Here is a 16,154-nt window from a genome sequence, read left to right as displayed (position 1 = left end):
AGCAAGGATGTGCCTCAGGAAAACTGCCACAGTTCTTGCCCAGTTCCATAGGTCCCATTTTGGTTTTTGGTTGAGCAGTACTGCGGTAGCGCGTTGGATATGCCAGGCTGGGTTACTGATGTCCTCACTGGGGTTAGGTATGTAAGTGCAGCAATCGGAAACGATGAGGGTGCATGCGCCCACTTTCTCGAACAGATAATCCTGGATCATCCAGTTTTGCAGGGTCACATTGGGGATGCCAACAGTTTTGGCATTCAGCAGGTCGTTGGTTACCTCCTCCAAGGTGGAGGCCAGCTGATGAGTTTTTATTTAGAACGAGTGGTTGCATATTTGGATGAAAGGATAGAGAGAACCAGGTCAAGATTGGTGAGGCTTCGCTTCCTGTGATATGGTGGCGTCGTATAGGGACAGACTGGAAATGATATGCAAATGGGACTGCACCGCATCTACAACATAACAGCTCCTGGGTCAGGATAATGATGGGTAGGCTTTGTGGCCAAAATAGCGTAGGTACCATTATGGATTCTCAAGTGGTCGGTCTGGAAGTCTCTCTCGGTTTTGGTGAAGGTGGTGTTTTGTCTGGTAACGTTGAGGACGTGAAGGATCAGTAAACTGTCTTCTGCTGTGGACCAACTTGCTGCGGGGTGAGGAGCAACGAGTTCGTGCACTGGCGCCAGCCGCCATTCCATCTGATTAAATGGCTGTTTTTTGAGGCTGATACATTACAGGGGTGTGCCCTGTCTGGTCGAGTCTGTGAGGGGTTGTGCCGGGGGATCGTTGGAATGATTGCATAAGCGGAGACCCATCCCTTAAGTTTGTTTAATGGGTACCCTGCGGGTTTCCAGTGGGCCAAACATTTACACCCGTAACTTTCCATTCCCGGTGAGAAGCTGAGCGAGGTTACTTCGGGGACTTGTCGCGTTCCAGCCGCCATTGATTTCTGATTCGTTGAAGATGATGGGTTTCAGGGGAATTCACTCTTTGGGAGTGCATGGAGGCATGAGCGCAAACGCAACATGTAATCTGCTTGACCTGTAACTCGTGAACACCTAAAATTTCTCACGACATGCCCCCGCTTCCAATCATCCCGTGGCAGGATGATCAGGGTGAGGAGAGAAATGATTAATATTGCTGTGGTCAGCTGGAACTTTGCTCGGGAGAGGAGCTGACTTTTGCTGTGTTTCCTGTTTGTGCTCGTTTGCGTTGGAGCTCGCTTGCAGCAGGTCTCATGCTGATTTTCTAATCAATTTAGCAGCTGTCTGGGTTGTCAGAAACAGCAGTTATGGGTCTTTCCGATTCGATGAGAGTATCTTTTTCCAGTGAATTGATCATTATGTAGTGCCCAGGTTGGAACATATGAAGTGACTCACGGTGGAGTGTTGGCACTGCTGCCTTTCCCAAATCATAGGGTTAATGGCCCTATTAAGGGCTTGAAAATAATCCAGCGGGGTCTCCTGGGTCAGGAGTAGCGCTGTACCTGTGGGGAGTTTTGTGAGCCTGGTCACTATCGGCAGGGGTCTTTCCATAAGAACCTCGAAAGGAGTGAGGCCCGTGCTCCAGTTTAACTTGCCACGTATTGTGTAATGGGCTAAAGCAAGGCATCTAGCCAGGACAGACCTGATTCCTGGATAATGTTAGTAGGATAGTTATAAGCATGCCATTCATCCCTTTCACCTGATAACTGACGCTGATATGGAGTGTGATGATTCCATGATATCCCCCGGTCCACTCGTCCATTTAAATGTTACCCAGGACTCTGAATATGGAAATAACACTTTTCACGCTGTGCTCGCGTCATCATTATTCGTGTTGAATGCTTCCACATTCTTGCGTATCATACCAATAATCACCAAAATATATTTAAAGCCGAGTTTAGGGGTTTTTTGTTTTATTAAAATGACTTCTAGGTGGGTGAAGGGTCCCTCAGGAATAGGTAGGTGGTCATAATTGGCTGTAGGCGAACCTGCAATGTTTTGGAGCCAAATCATACCGCGTGACAGGAGGGTTGGGGCCACGGCAGCAAATCCCATCGCATACCGAGATTACCTGTCCGCATGTATCATCCCTCTCTTCGCTGTCTGCATGAATCAGTGGAGGTCAAGGCCACTAATAAATCGTCAGCCCACAGAAGGAGCTTGCTTTGGTTGGCAAGTGGAGAGTTGCACGCGTCCGTTGTATGCAGAGGCATACATAGTGGGGTTCTCCGTATACCTTTGGGCAAGCCGCATGCATGTACACTGGCAGTGACGGTAAGTAAAGGAGAACAAGGTCCTCGCTCTCAGGGGATAATTTCATGGAGAAAAAGGCTGAAAAGAAGACGATAACAGAGAGGTAAGTGGCCGATGCAGGCATACTGTTGAGAATGACATTAGTTTCAGGGACCACTGGCAAGCAGGGAACAACGACAGAATTGGTTTCCCGTAGGTCATGAATGAAGTGCAATACCCCTGACCTCGTGATTTTTGGTATAGGCAGCACAGGGATATTGCAGGCGCTGGTCGTAGGCACTAAGACGCCATATTGTAAGATGGAATCAATGACTGATTTGATTCCCACTGTTGCCGACGGTGCTGGATTGCATTGCCGTACTGACGTGAGGACACTTCCCTGCTTGAGCGCTATGGTATGTGATGGGGAAGATAGAACTCGGCCTGCATGATTTGAGTTCTGTGTCCACACCGAGGCTGGAAAGTTGCTTAGCAGTATGGGTGCTTCTTAAAAGGGGTCAGTTGCTGGGCTCTGTTTGTTGAAGGTGGCCAGCAATGATATCAGAAGGAAGCCCTCACAGAACTCATTCTGCGCTAGTTAGGCAATCTGAAATGAGGGAGTACTGGCAGGGTCAATGGGGGCAAATTGCAGTGGTCGCTGTTGTAGCCGCGCTGTCAAAGATTACTAGTTCTTGGGCAGCGAGGGGCTCTTGACCATGGGAGGAACATGTTGAATCTAAGCCAGATCGTAGCAGAGCAGTGCAGTCTACTCTGCATTGAGCTGGACTTCTGCTGCAACCTCCTGTCGTCCCAAAAAATACAGTCCGATCAGGGCCAGCGGGATTGTCAGAGCGAGATGAAAGTACACAAGCACACTGCAATGTGATGACTGCTCTTGCGGGCCTGAGGCAGTGCAATTCAATTGGCAAAGGCAGCTCTGTCAATACCACTCAGCAGATGCAGGATGCAGTGGGGGATAGAAAGGCTGTTGGCAAGAGGGAAAGGAGGGGGTCAAGGAGGTCACGTTCAGGTGAGTGCGAACATGATCAGGCACAGACGTAGTCTAAAGGCGTACAGGACACTGGGCATTTCGAAGTGGCAGCCTGAAGCATGGAAAGATGTGGGTCGGGGATTTCGAGCGTGACACCTTGTGGAGAGCAATGAATGCTAGCTTTTCATTCACACAGTTTGCAGGCCCAGGGAGGCTACTGGGCATGATGCACATATTGTCGGTGTATCCGGGACTGTGACAGAATCTATGCAAAAGTTGACAAATCAGATAACGACTGTAAAATGGGTACTACAGAGATAGCCATGGTGGGACCAGTTTGCGAACGAGAGGAAAGTTCCACAGAGGATGGTGCAGATCAGTGGATGGCCCCAGAGTCAAGCAAGACTGAAATGAGAATCCTCTCATCCCAAATCCGCGTGCTTCCTATCTTTTTCTGACAGACACTGGGAGAGGCGCATGGAGGCAGCCTGCATCAGCTCCTTTGCGAGGCAGCCCGAGGATTTCGGAGTCTGGGGAAATGGCTCAGCCACAATGCAGGCAGCCGTTTGAGGAATCCAATTTTGCTGTGTGTGGGAGGGCAGGGAGAGAGTGGACCCATTCGTGCGTTGTTTGCTTGAGGCTGCCCAATAGTTCTCTGCCCAGTGGCCTCTCTGAAACTGATCACTAAGTCTGTAATGATCGTGCTGCACCTGTCTGGAGATTTCATGGCAGCAGTACCTCCCTGCCAGAGTCTTGTGGTCTGAGCGGGTTTGGGTGGCGATGTTAGTTAAGACTGCTTTGTGATTGCCATACTCTCTATGAGGCTGCTAGGTAACAAGCAGACACCTCATTTATCAATGAGTCCGGTTCTGGATTCGCCAGCGCGAATTTACAGGGAGACAGTGAGATCTGCAGATGCTGACGATCATAGTTGAGCTTGTGTTGCTGGAAAATCACTTCAGGTCAGGCAGCATCCGAGGAGCAGGTAAATCGAAGTTTCGGGCTGGAGCCTTTCATCTGGAGGATATGGGAGAAATGGAAGGAGAGACTGTTGAGAGTGAGGACCAGTTCAGCAAAACAAATAAGAGTGTCAATGGAAGGATATTGGTGAGGACATCGGGAGAAGAAGAGACGGAGGGCTTGAAGGCCCTGGTCATGGCGGATGGAGGTGTAGCGGAACTGGTTGTCTATGGTGAAGATGAGGAGTTGGGGCCGAGGAAACGGAAATTTTGGAGGAGGTCGAGGGGGTGGGTGGTCTCCCGAATGTATGTAGGGAGTTCCTGGACCAGTGGGATAGGACAGCATCGAGATATGTTGAGGTGAGCTCGGTGGGGCAGGAAAAGGCTCAGATTACCAGTCAGCCGGGGTACTCAGACTTGTGAATCTCGGGGAGGAGGTTGAATCAGGCGGTGCGCGGATACCGAGCTATGAGGTTAGAAGGTTTGGGTGGGAGATACTCGGAGGTGATGAGCTTGTGTATGGTATAGGAAATGATGGTTTGGTGATGGGGTTGAGGGCGTCATCAGGGGGACCGTAGGAGAATGTGTCTTCGAGTTGGCGCCTCGCTTCAGCGGTGTAGAGGTCAGTGTACCAATCTACCACTGTACCCCCTGTGTCCACTGGTTTGATGGTGAGCTTTGGGTTGCAGTAGAGGGAGAGGAGGGCTGCGCATTGTGAGGGTGAGAGCTTAGATTTACTGAGGCGGTTGGACAGGTTGAGGCAGTTGATGTCACGGCGGCAGTTTGAAATTAAGAGATCAAGGGAAGGTACAGGTCAGCACAGGGTGTCGAGGTAGCTGAGGTGTTTTGGAGGTGGGAGAATGTGTCTAGGTTGTAAAAGTGGGCACGGAGGCGGAATAACTTCAAGGTGTTTTGAACTCATGAATCTGGACCGTAGAGGGGTAAACGTGCAGCCTTTACTGAGGACTGAACATTTATCCCCAGTGAGGGTGAAGTCCGGGGGAAAAGTGAAGGCATGGCAGAGATGAGTGCTAGGATCTGGACTGGTAATGGATTAGAGTTGCGACCAGGGCTTGGACTTGCAGTGGGGCTGGATTTCGAGGGCTGTGGCACGAAATGTCGATCTTCCTACTCGTCCCTCGTATGCTTCCTGACCTGCTGTGCTTTTGCAGCAACACACTATTGTAGCAAGAGGATCTCCTATTTGAATTGAAATATACGTTTTCCCTTGGCACCTTTGTGACCACCGTGAAAACATCAGTGGTTGTGGTCCATTCTCACTGAGGGAGAAAGGCAGAGCTGTGCCTGTGGGCTGTCTGCCTTCGCAGAGTCTGGGGTTCTGTGCACTCATATCCCCTTCCGTGACCGCATGCAAGGCAGGCTGCAGCACCGACAAAGCCAGACACAAACAAGACAAACAATTCGGACCAAAGACACACCGGTAGGACTGATGGACAGTACAGAACATTCAAAAAATAAAGAAAAGAAGCAGGGCGCCCTCGTCAATTTACCACGATCTCAGGCCATCACAGTCAAGAAATTCTAGCCAGCAGTCTTTCCAAGTGTCAGTCGTGCAAGGCACGTCCCTTCTCTGCAGACCAGCATTCCAGCTCAGGTCGGAATGACGCAAAATAGACGAAATGTGAGTGAAAGTTAGGTTGACAGATGTTTTAGTAGGCGGCCATCTGCCATTTTCAATTGCCATCTGTCTCCAGTAAGGGCGAGGCTCATGGTTCAGCTGAGGAATGCAGAGTCTATATTAGTGTGGTGCTGGTAAAGCACAGTAGGTCAGGTAGCATCCGAGGAAAAGGAAAATCGACGTTTCGGGCAAGAGTCCATCATAAGGTGAGGAAAGCAGTTGCGGAAAAAATACAGAACAATTTATTATAATAAGAATCCTAGTCCCCTTCCGTCTCTACCTTCAGCCTGTTCTCCACACTTACCTTTCAGCCTAGCCTGCTGAGTGAGGTCGGAGCCCACCACCTCTGAATTGTTTGATTTTTTATGGTCTGGTCCGTTAGATTATGCGCCTGGATAGGCTGGCAAACCCAGAGTTTATGATTTAGGAAAATAAGCCTGGTGCAGCAAAAGAGACCGGACAGAGAAACACAATTAGAATTCGAAAAGTTAGCCATGTCATCACTGCAAGGTTGGTGCGGAAGATGTTGACCGGAATTGACACAAAAGTGTGTAGAAAACATATTTAACAAAAGGATATTTGCAGCAAAACGGCGACTGCCGACAAAGTGTTTATCGAGTCCAAACTGAGGACTTTGTTTTGTTAACATAACCTTGCAGCGGAAAATAGCTCTTCGCCTCTGGGCCCTGCGACAAAAGTTATGCTTCATAATGATGTATTTTTCAATAATGATTCTTGTAGGTTTATGTTTCTGCCCAGCTAAAACTGCAGTTTTGCAGACATTAAGAAACTGTAGCAGTAGACAATGTATGTGGACCGTACGACTGCCCCGAGGCTGCGTAGTTCATCAGCAGTGGGCTTTGTGATGTACTATATAACTTGTGACACTCTGTATTTCATTGGAATACAGTGGCCTTTTCTGAACAAAGATGCAATGCCGCATGGCCATGTTTAAACACTCGTTAATCGTTCCATGTCTTCTCTCCTGTTTCGAAGTAAGATTTCCTTTTCCACAACAAGGTTTTCTTGAACCTGGTGCTGTTTGTCGAGGGCTTGCCGAATCTGTTTGATTAAGCTTCCCCTTGGGCCCGCTTTAGAGGAATGCCCCTGAGTCTGCTTTGCGTTTGGTAGGCGCTGTCATAGTCATTTTTTTTCTGTTTGTTTAAAAAAAAGGGGGGGAATGACAGTGTTAAGATGTCGGCTGGCTGCGTGATCTGGGCCTGAGTTAACATCCTGATTCCTTTTTACAGCAAAAACGCTATTCGATTAGATTACTTACAGTGTGGAAACAGGCCCTTCGGCCCAACAAGTCCACACCGACCCGCCGAAGAGCAACCCACCCATACCCCTACATCTATCCCTTATCTAACACTACGGGCAATTTAGCATGGCCAATGCACCTGACCTGCACATCTTTGGACTGTGGGATGAAACCGGAGCACCCGGAGGAAACCCACGCAATGTCGGTTTCTACAAAGATTGTCATCATAGAGCTGTGGGGAGCATTAATGGCCTACCTGAGCTAACAGGCTGATCATCCGAAAGATGCTGTGGCAAGAAAGTATTGGTAAGAAAAAATAATTTCTAATTTCACATGATCTTGAGTTATTGACAGATGCACCCACGCGTTTTTGAATTTGTGTGGTTTTTGTTCATGTCCTTTGACAGGATATAGACTCAAGCCATTGACCAGTCAGATTCTGATGGGATCAGTCAGTTGCAAACACCCGGCAGAACGAGTGAACTCTGGTACATTTAAATCTTGCCCCGCTGAGCAAAGGGACCAGCGTCTGTTTGTCGTCTCGAGGAAAACACAGAAGCGCCGTAGTAAATCAGTTCGAATCAAGAGGAAGGCAGGGGATCCTTCGTACCGGCCGCTCACCGGCTGGTATTGTTCGCGAGATGATATATAGTGGGTGTTTCTGCTGCTTTTGTCGCATCCAAAAAGGAGGAGAGGAAAGCTGGCCAGTGACAAATACGCGGCAAGAAATACTGATACAATCTTGCTACTCAGCCACAAGACACAAGTGTAAGTACTCAATGGGGTCCTAGAATCCGGACGGATTGTGAAAGCATTCAACTTTAACAATATGAATGCTAACGAACTTGCTTGCCTCTAGATTATGACCGATGAAAGCCCATTTGGTAAGCCCTTGACACCTGTGAGGTCCAAGGCTTGCTTAACGACTCCCCCGATACTTTAAGTGCCTAATATCAGTTTTAATTGGATCGTACAAATCTGCAATAATTACAGTTCCTTACTTCAGGATGCCATAACATTAATGAATTTGGCATACGGGCCGCAATGGGCTCTGTTGTATTTCCGCTGATCGTGGACTGATGCAGAGGCACGAACATCTTGTCTTCAAAACGTTGTTTGAATTACGACTGGAACAGCTGAGCGGTACTTAGCTGGTTTTTCTTTCCCTATTTAGTTAATCAGCTAGATGCCACAGCCATGATTTATGAGGCGAAACTCTCTAACTTTGACAGTGCTGGGACGTGATTGCCTCATTACCCTTACCAGCAACGATTAAACTTGAACGCTGAAAAACTGAGAGAGGAAGAAAGTTGAAAAACGTTAATACGTTCGTGTGTGGAGGGGGAGGGGGCGTGGTGGGGAAGTGAGAGGGATGGATGAACTGATTCATTGTTGATTCATGAAGCTTGCAGAAAGCTTAACTCTTTGTAATCTGGTTTGAATGCACATTTGCTTGTTGGTGATTTAATGGGTTTTGTTCCCTGGAGCTCGAGATCAGGGCCTGCTTTGAATCTGATTTGCATTTTGAGAATTTAGTTTATTTATTCGATGGTCAAGGAACCATTAGTGAATACAAGTGAAATATTAATCCTCCCGTTTTCGTAAAGCACGACTGTCAATTTCGAACTAATCACGTTGTATGCCAACATTAAAGAAAATCTTATTTACATTCGAATCAGTTTAATATGGAGGGAGACAACAAGACTTTTTTTTTTTAAAGTCTTCTCCTAAGATTTTGCACCATTTGATATCATTATAAACCTACTCTCAAATTCCCCATCATTTCATGTTCCTGCCAAAGATCAACCTCAACCCTCTCAGCTCCAGCTGATGGACCAATCAGTGCATTAACAAACAGAAATAAAAGCAGTAACAATGCAAATCCTGGCCTCAGCAGGTCTCTACTCCTTTCTTAAAAATAAGCGAAACATAACGTTGAGGAAATTCACTCCTGATTGTAACATTTGCACATTAGGTTGAGACATTACAAGAACCTTGTAGAATTTGGTTAAAAATTGCAGAACAAAATATATCAAGTTCGATCCAAAACATAAATGTTGCTGGCTGTGAATCTTATCAAATTGAATGGATCTGTTGGAGAGACAGTTAGAAGCAATGGGTAATATTCAACAGCAACAGTATGTGATGGATGGCAGTTGTAGGAAGGTGGAAGGTCTCAGAGGCAGTTACACGGATGGGTTAACTTCAAGAAAGTAAGAGAGGTAGGCAGATAGTGCAGGAATCGTTTATTGATATAGTCATTTCAAACAGGAATGATGTTTTGGAAAACGTAGGCGGTAATGGATTCTTAGTAGAACGTAGCACGAATAGCCACGTTTCTGGTATAGAGACTGGCTCGAATGCAACGTGGGGTACGTCGGGTACTAAGAGATCAATTGTGTTATGGGAATTCTCTCGTTCGAGGTTTCTGTGGGCAGCAGCTACAAATCAGAATGGTGTGTTGCTTTGCTGGTGCCAGGATCAAGGATGTATCAGAGAGGGTACAGATTGTTCTTATGGGGGAGAGGGGCCAGCAAGATGTCATTGTCCACATTAGAACCAACGACATAGGAAGGTAAAATTTTGAGATTCTGAAGGGAGATTACAGAGAGTTAGACAGATATTTAAGAAGGAGGTCCTTGAGCGAAGTAATATCGGTGTTATTCCCGGTGCTACGAGCTCATGAGGGCAGGAATAGGAGAATAGAACAGACGAATGCTTGGCTGAGGAGCTGGTGTATGAGGAAAGGAATCACATTTTTCAATATTGGAATATCTTTTGGGGTAGAAGTGACCTGTCCAGAAGGATGGATTCCACCTAAATTGGAAGGTGACTAATATATTGGCTGGGAAATTTGCGAGAACTAGTCGGGAGGACTTAAGCTCGTAAAGTGGGGTGGGGAGTGGTGGGAACCAGGGAGATAGTGAGGAAAGAGATCATTTTGAGAGTGGTACAGTTGAGAACAGAAGGGAGTCAAACAGTCAGGGCAGGCAGGGACAAGGTAAGACAAATACATTAAACTGCATTTATTTCAATACAAGGGGCTTAACAGGGAATGCAAATGAACTCAGGACATGGCTAGGAACATAGGACTGGAATCGCAATGCAATTTCAGAAACACTGGCGGCAGATATTCGCAGGTAAAGGACAGCTGGAAAATTGGAATCCTTCAGAATTTAGATAACAAGAATCCAGAGAAAGTATATTCCTGTTAAGGTGAAACTAAAGGCTGGTAGGTATAAAGAATGTTCGATGACTAAAGAACACAGAACATAGAACATAGAACAATACAGCGCAGTACAGGCCCTTCGGCCCTCGATGTTGCGCCGATACAAGCCCACCTAACCTACACTAGCCCACTATCCTCCATATGCCTATCCAATGCCCACTTAAATGCCCATAATGAGGGAGAGTCCACCACTGCTACTGGCAGGGTATTCCATGAACTCACGACTCGCTGACTAAAGAACCTACCCCTAACATCTGTCCTATACCTAGCCCCCTTAATTTAAAGCTATGTCCCCTTGTAATAGCTGACTCCATACGTGGGAAAAGATTCTCACTGTCGACCCTATCTGAACCCCTAATCATCTTCTGCACCTCTACCAAGTCACCCTTAAACCTTCTTTTCTCCAATGAAAACAACCCCAAGTGCCTCAGCCCTTCCTCATACGATCTTTCTACCATACCAGGCAACATCCTGGTAAACCTCCTCTGCACCTGTTCCAGTGCCTCCACATCCTTCCTATAGTATGGCGACCAAAACTGCACACAATACTCCAGATGCGGCCGCACCAGAATCTTATACAACTGCAACATGACCTCAGTAGTCCAGAACTCAATTCCTCTACCAATAAAAGCCAGTACGCCATATGCCTTCTTCACCGCACTATTTACCTGGGTGGCAACTTTCAAAGATATTGAAATTGAGGGTTTGGTTAAGAAAAACAAGGAAGCACATGTAAGGTATGGATAGGATATATCGAGTGAATCTTTGGAAGAGAATAAAGGATGTTGGAGTATCCTTAAGAGGGAAATCAGGACAGCAACAATGAGACATGAGATAGAATTGGCAAATAGAATTAAGGATGATCCAAAGAATTTGTACAAATACATTAAAGAAAAAAGGGTAACTAGGGAGAGAATAGGGCCCCTATCCTCGGATTAGGGATAGTCAACATGGTTTTATGCGTGGGAAATCATGTCTCCAAACTTGATTGAGTTTTTTTGAGGAATTAACAAAGAGGTTTGATGAGGGCAGAGCGGTAGATGTGATCGATACCGACTTCAGTAAGGTGTTCGACAAGGTTCCCCATTGGCGAAAGATTAGCAAGGTTAGATCTCACGGTATACAAGGACAACGAGCCATTTGGATACAGAACTGGCTCAAAGGTAGAAGACAGAGTGTGGTGATGACGGGTTGTTTTTCAGACTGGAGGCCTGTAACCAGCGGAGTGCCACAAGGATCGCTGCTGTGTCCTTTATTTTTTGTCGTTTACTTAACTGATTTGGGTGCAATTATAAGAGGTCCCGTTCGTAATTTTGCAGATGACAGCAAATTTGGAAGTGTAGTGGACAGCGAAAAGGGTTAACTTAGATTACAACAGGATCTTGACCAGATGGGCCAATGGGTTGAGAATTTGCAGATGGTGTTTGACTCAGATAAATGCGAGGTGTTGCATTTTGGGAAAGCAAATCTTAGCAGGACTTATACACTTAACGGAAAGGTCCGAGGGAGTGTTGCTGAATAAAGAGACCTTGGAGTGCAGGTCCACAGCTCCTTGAAAGTGGAGTCGCAGGTACATAGGATAGGGCAGAAGGCGTTTGGTCTGCTTTCCTTTGTTGGTCAGAGAATTGAGTAAAGAAGTAGGGAGATCATGTTGCGGCTATACAGGACATTGGTTAGACTACTACTGTAATATTGCGTGCAATTTTAGTCTCCTTCCTATCGGAAAGATGCTGTGAACCTTGAAAGGCTTCAAAAATATTTACAAGGATGTTGTCGGGGTTGGACTATTTGATCTAGAGGGTGATTAGGCTGGGGCTGTTTTCCCTGGAGTGTCGGAGGCTGAGTGGTGACCTTAAAGAGGTTTACAAAATTATCAGGGGCATGGATAGGGTTAATAGGCAAAGTCTTTTACTTGGGGTCGGGTAGTCCAAAACTCGAGGACATAGGTTCAAGGTGAGGGAGGAAAGATATAAAAGCGACCTAAGGGGCAACGTTTTCACGCAGAGGGAGGTTCGTTTATGGAATTATCTGCTGGAGGAAGTGGTGGAGGCTGGTACAATTGCCACATTTAAGAGGCATTAGGATGGATATGTGAATAAGAGGCGTTTGGAAGGATATAGGCGGGATGCTGACAGGTGGGACTAGATTGGGTTGGGATATCTAGTCGGTTGGATGGAAGGGTCTGTTTCCATACTGCACATCTCTATGACTCTATGACTCTATATCCCCAACCAGCAATGATGTTTCCAAAAAGTAATAGCAACAGAAATAATTTGTTTTCGCTTTTTTCAGATTCGATTGGTTCCACTTCAGTTTCAGACTAATGCATTTAATTGGTGATTATGTACTAGCATTTCTAAATCATTGTTCCTCCCTCACTGAGAAATGAAGTATCAGATCAACAATATGTTTAAAGACATTTTTTTTTCAAACCAATTGTATGAGCCCTGAATCACAAAGTCAAAATTAATTGCCAGGATTAATTTGTTTTATGCTTTTGTACATGATCTGTATCGTTGCCTTATGGTTATTTTGAAGCATGATTGCACTAATCATTAAGTAAAGAATGGAAAAAGAAAGGCGATATTAAATGGAAAGATATCTGACTGGCCAGGTGGAGGAATTATGTATGCGAAATTGGGATTGAAGCATGTATATCGGCTGGAACACCCATTCCTATTTGAAGGAAGCAATGGGAATTTTCACCAGATAATCCTCAGCACACACCCCTGATTATGATCCTTCGCTTAAACTGAAGTTGATGGGTCCAGTATCGTTGTCCAACTTCATTGTCGACATCATGGCAGTGAGAGTCCTGATCCATGTGAACAAGATACCGTCTCAAGAATCAGATTAATGTTTATGAGGATAGCACCAGACCGCAAGGAGAAACCGGCCCAATTTGTTTAATACGTCCAAAGAATGATACATGTGTAAAGGCAACGAACATCTGGGAGTGACACAAATGAGATTGGATTGAGACTGAAATAAGTGGCCAGCTGTCTGACGAAAGAGGAATACGGCCCGCAAATGAAAATGGTCATGAAGCTGATTCATCTTTGTTTAACACTATTGTTTTTCCATGCATTCCGTCTGGTATCGCCTACGTGATCTGGTCCAGCAATATTAACTGGATCAGCAATTTCTAATCGCAGATGAGGTGATTGGTAGTCGTTTCCTGGGATGGCCAGAATGAGACCAAATTACGATCCAAGTTACAGGCTAAGCAGAATAAGTTAAGCAACCTCAGATACATGTACGCTGTGGGTCAGCCCCAACGAGGTTGATTGTGACCAGCAGATCCACTGGGGGCGGAACCTACCTCAGAGGCCCGCCGAGCGACCTCTGTTCAGAAACCCTTTCGAGAGGGCACCCTAGAATAGGGGACAGGCTGTGGAATTTAACTGTGGAAATATGGCCAATGGGAAGTGTTGTGTCCTTATTGTAATCTTGGGATTAACACAAGGCTCGACAGGCTTGCACTCCAGCAGCCAGAAAATCTCCTCATACACACGGACTCTCGATGTTATTTTGTGTGGCCCACGATTTTGGAACCTTCTGGGAGCATAGCGGATTTAGCCTGCACCAGATAACCAAATAATGTTGCTGTTTGTCGAACCAGTCTGGCAGTTGTCAAAATGTTCGAATCTCGTGAATGCAACTGATACCGTCTCTTAAGGAATGAGATAGATTTTGCAGACAAACAGGCAGCCGAACACCCCAAACTTCTGAACCGATTGGTTTCGCAGCAAAACCTGGTTAGAGACATTTTATGGATGAGAATCACAGACCTGGGTACGATTCATAAATATCAGGGAAGACCCTGCAGAAGAGCCACAGTTTATGGCCTCCAATGGGATGATTTCTCGATACCCAAAACAAAATGTGGGTGATCCCTGGTGGACATGTTTGTATTCCTTCTTTGTTGCACTATTTTAGTTGACTATTTATAATCATAGTGTCTGAGAGATATAATGCATGGAAAGAGGCCAATCTGTCAAAATTGTCCATTTTTACCAAATATCCCAATTTAATCTTGCCCCTTTGCCAGCACCTGGCTCATATCATTCTAAACCCTTCGTTTTCACAGAACCATCCAGACGCCATTTAAATAATGCCATTGTCCGAGCCTTCACCAATTTCCTCTGGCAGCTTATTCCATACACTCACCACTCTCTGACTGAAACAGTTGTCCCTTAGGTGCAGTTTATATCTTTTCCATCTCAAACTAAATCTGTGTCCTCTAGTTCTGTTTTCCCCCATTCCAGGGAATATACTTTGTCTATTTAGGTTATCCTTGCCTCTCAATATTTAATAAACTTCTAAAAGTCCACGCCTCCGCCTTCGATGCTCCATTGAAAACAACCCGAGACTATTCAGCCTCTCTCTATAGCTCAAATTCGCCAATCCTGGCAACATGCTTGCAAAAGGATACAGAAATGTCTACACTTGGGCAAGGAACGAATGGTTTATACACTAATACAAACTTGGCAGAAGCCAGAATTTCAGAAAGAAGTTGAGAAATGAACTGAACAATATTTGATATGTATTCAAAAGAGATAAATTCTGTAAAAGGGTTGTGCTGCCTTTATTGAACGACTTCCTTGTCTCATTGGCATTTTACTTGTTGACACCTTGCTTTTATAGAATTACCTCGTAAGCGTTGTTATGAACATTGTCTAATAATAGCAAATATATTTAGCAGATAAATAAAAAATAATGACTGACACTGCTGCCACTATAGGGGTGGACAAGTGGGAAATGCTTGCATCAGTTAACCAACACTCTTCAATGTTTACAGTCACAGGTACTTTAATCCTAAAAACTAGGAAAGGGTGCAAGTGAAAGGCCCGTTTATAGTCCACATGATGACCCATTCAGCAGTCAAATTCGAAGGAGAACATGAATGGATGCATGCAATGTAATTCAAGAGTGCTACCCCCGGAGGGACACTGGAAGCCACGGTCTAAGACATCTGTTCAGTCACTGTCCACGAATGGCTCAGGCTAACCCTTCTGGCTTTCATTACACTGCGTCTCATCTTCCTATCGGCACAATGGATCGCCTGATCACCTCTCGTAAACAGGACTAACAGACTAATGCTTTTCTCTTTGCACAGGTCAACCACTCTAGCTGCTGGGGATGTGCCAAATACCCATCCGTCCCGAACTCTCACCTGTCCAAGCCCTTTTGGAATTTAAGGGGCATGCAAATTTCATTTCCCCTGCCTTTGGAACTGTTCAATTAGAAATCGAATTAACACTGCAGACAATCCTGTGCTTGTTTTAGTTCACTGTTGTGGCCCTCCTGTCCAGCCGAGATTTCCCCTTCCTGGTCAAATCCATTATGCTTATTCCCAGTCGCGGAGCCTTCTACCTACGGAGCATTTGTTGATCATCAGTAATTGACCTTGACTCTGAACATTCCCCAGGGATATATATATAGCCAATCACATTCTACTTGGTCTGAACTTACTTTAAATCTTGAACAGGTAATAATCTTAGCTGTCTTAAGCAAACGACCTCACGATAACAGGTATGTTGTTATACAAGACCCTGCTTCTTTTCTGGTTGTTATTCGCGACGTCCTGGTTTTCTATCATTTGAATTTAATTTCTGCCGTCATCTGTGGTTGAAGTTGAAACAGTGACTTCAGTGTAATAACTTGGGCCTCTGTATTATCGGCCCAATGACGTTACTACTCTCAATTGTGTTCTTGTCGTGAAGTTACTTCAGAGAGAAGAACTAGTTCTTGATAGAAATACTTGTAATCCGAAGACTGGCCAGAAGAGAGCTGGAACCGTTCAGTGCGAATTTTATCAAGGCGTAGTTGATGGTTTATTCAGCAGAGGGGAGGACTTGGGATAAT

The sequence above is a fragment of the Chiloscyllium plagiosum genome, unplaced genomic scaffold (genome assembly GCF_037043375.1).
Source record: "Chiloscyllium plagiosum isolate Xiang-an unplaced genomic scaffold, Cpla_swu_hap1 HiC_scaffold_29, whole genome shotgun sequence".
NCBI classification, from domain to species: domain Eukaryota; kingdom Metazoa; phylum Chordata; class Chondrichthyes; order Orectolobiformes; family Hemiscylliidae; genus Chiloscyllium; species Chiloscyllium plagiosum.
This window is presented reverse-complemented; position numbering follows the sequence as displayed.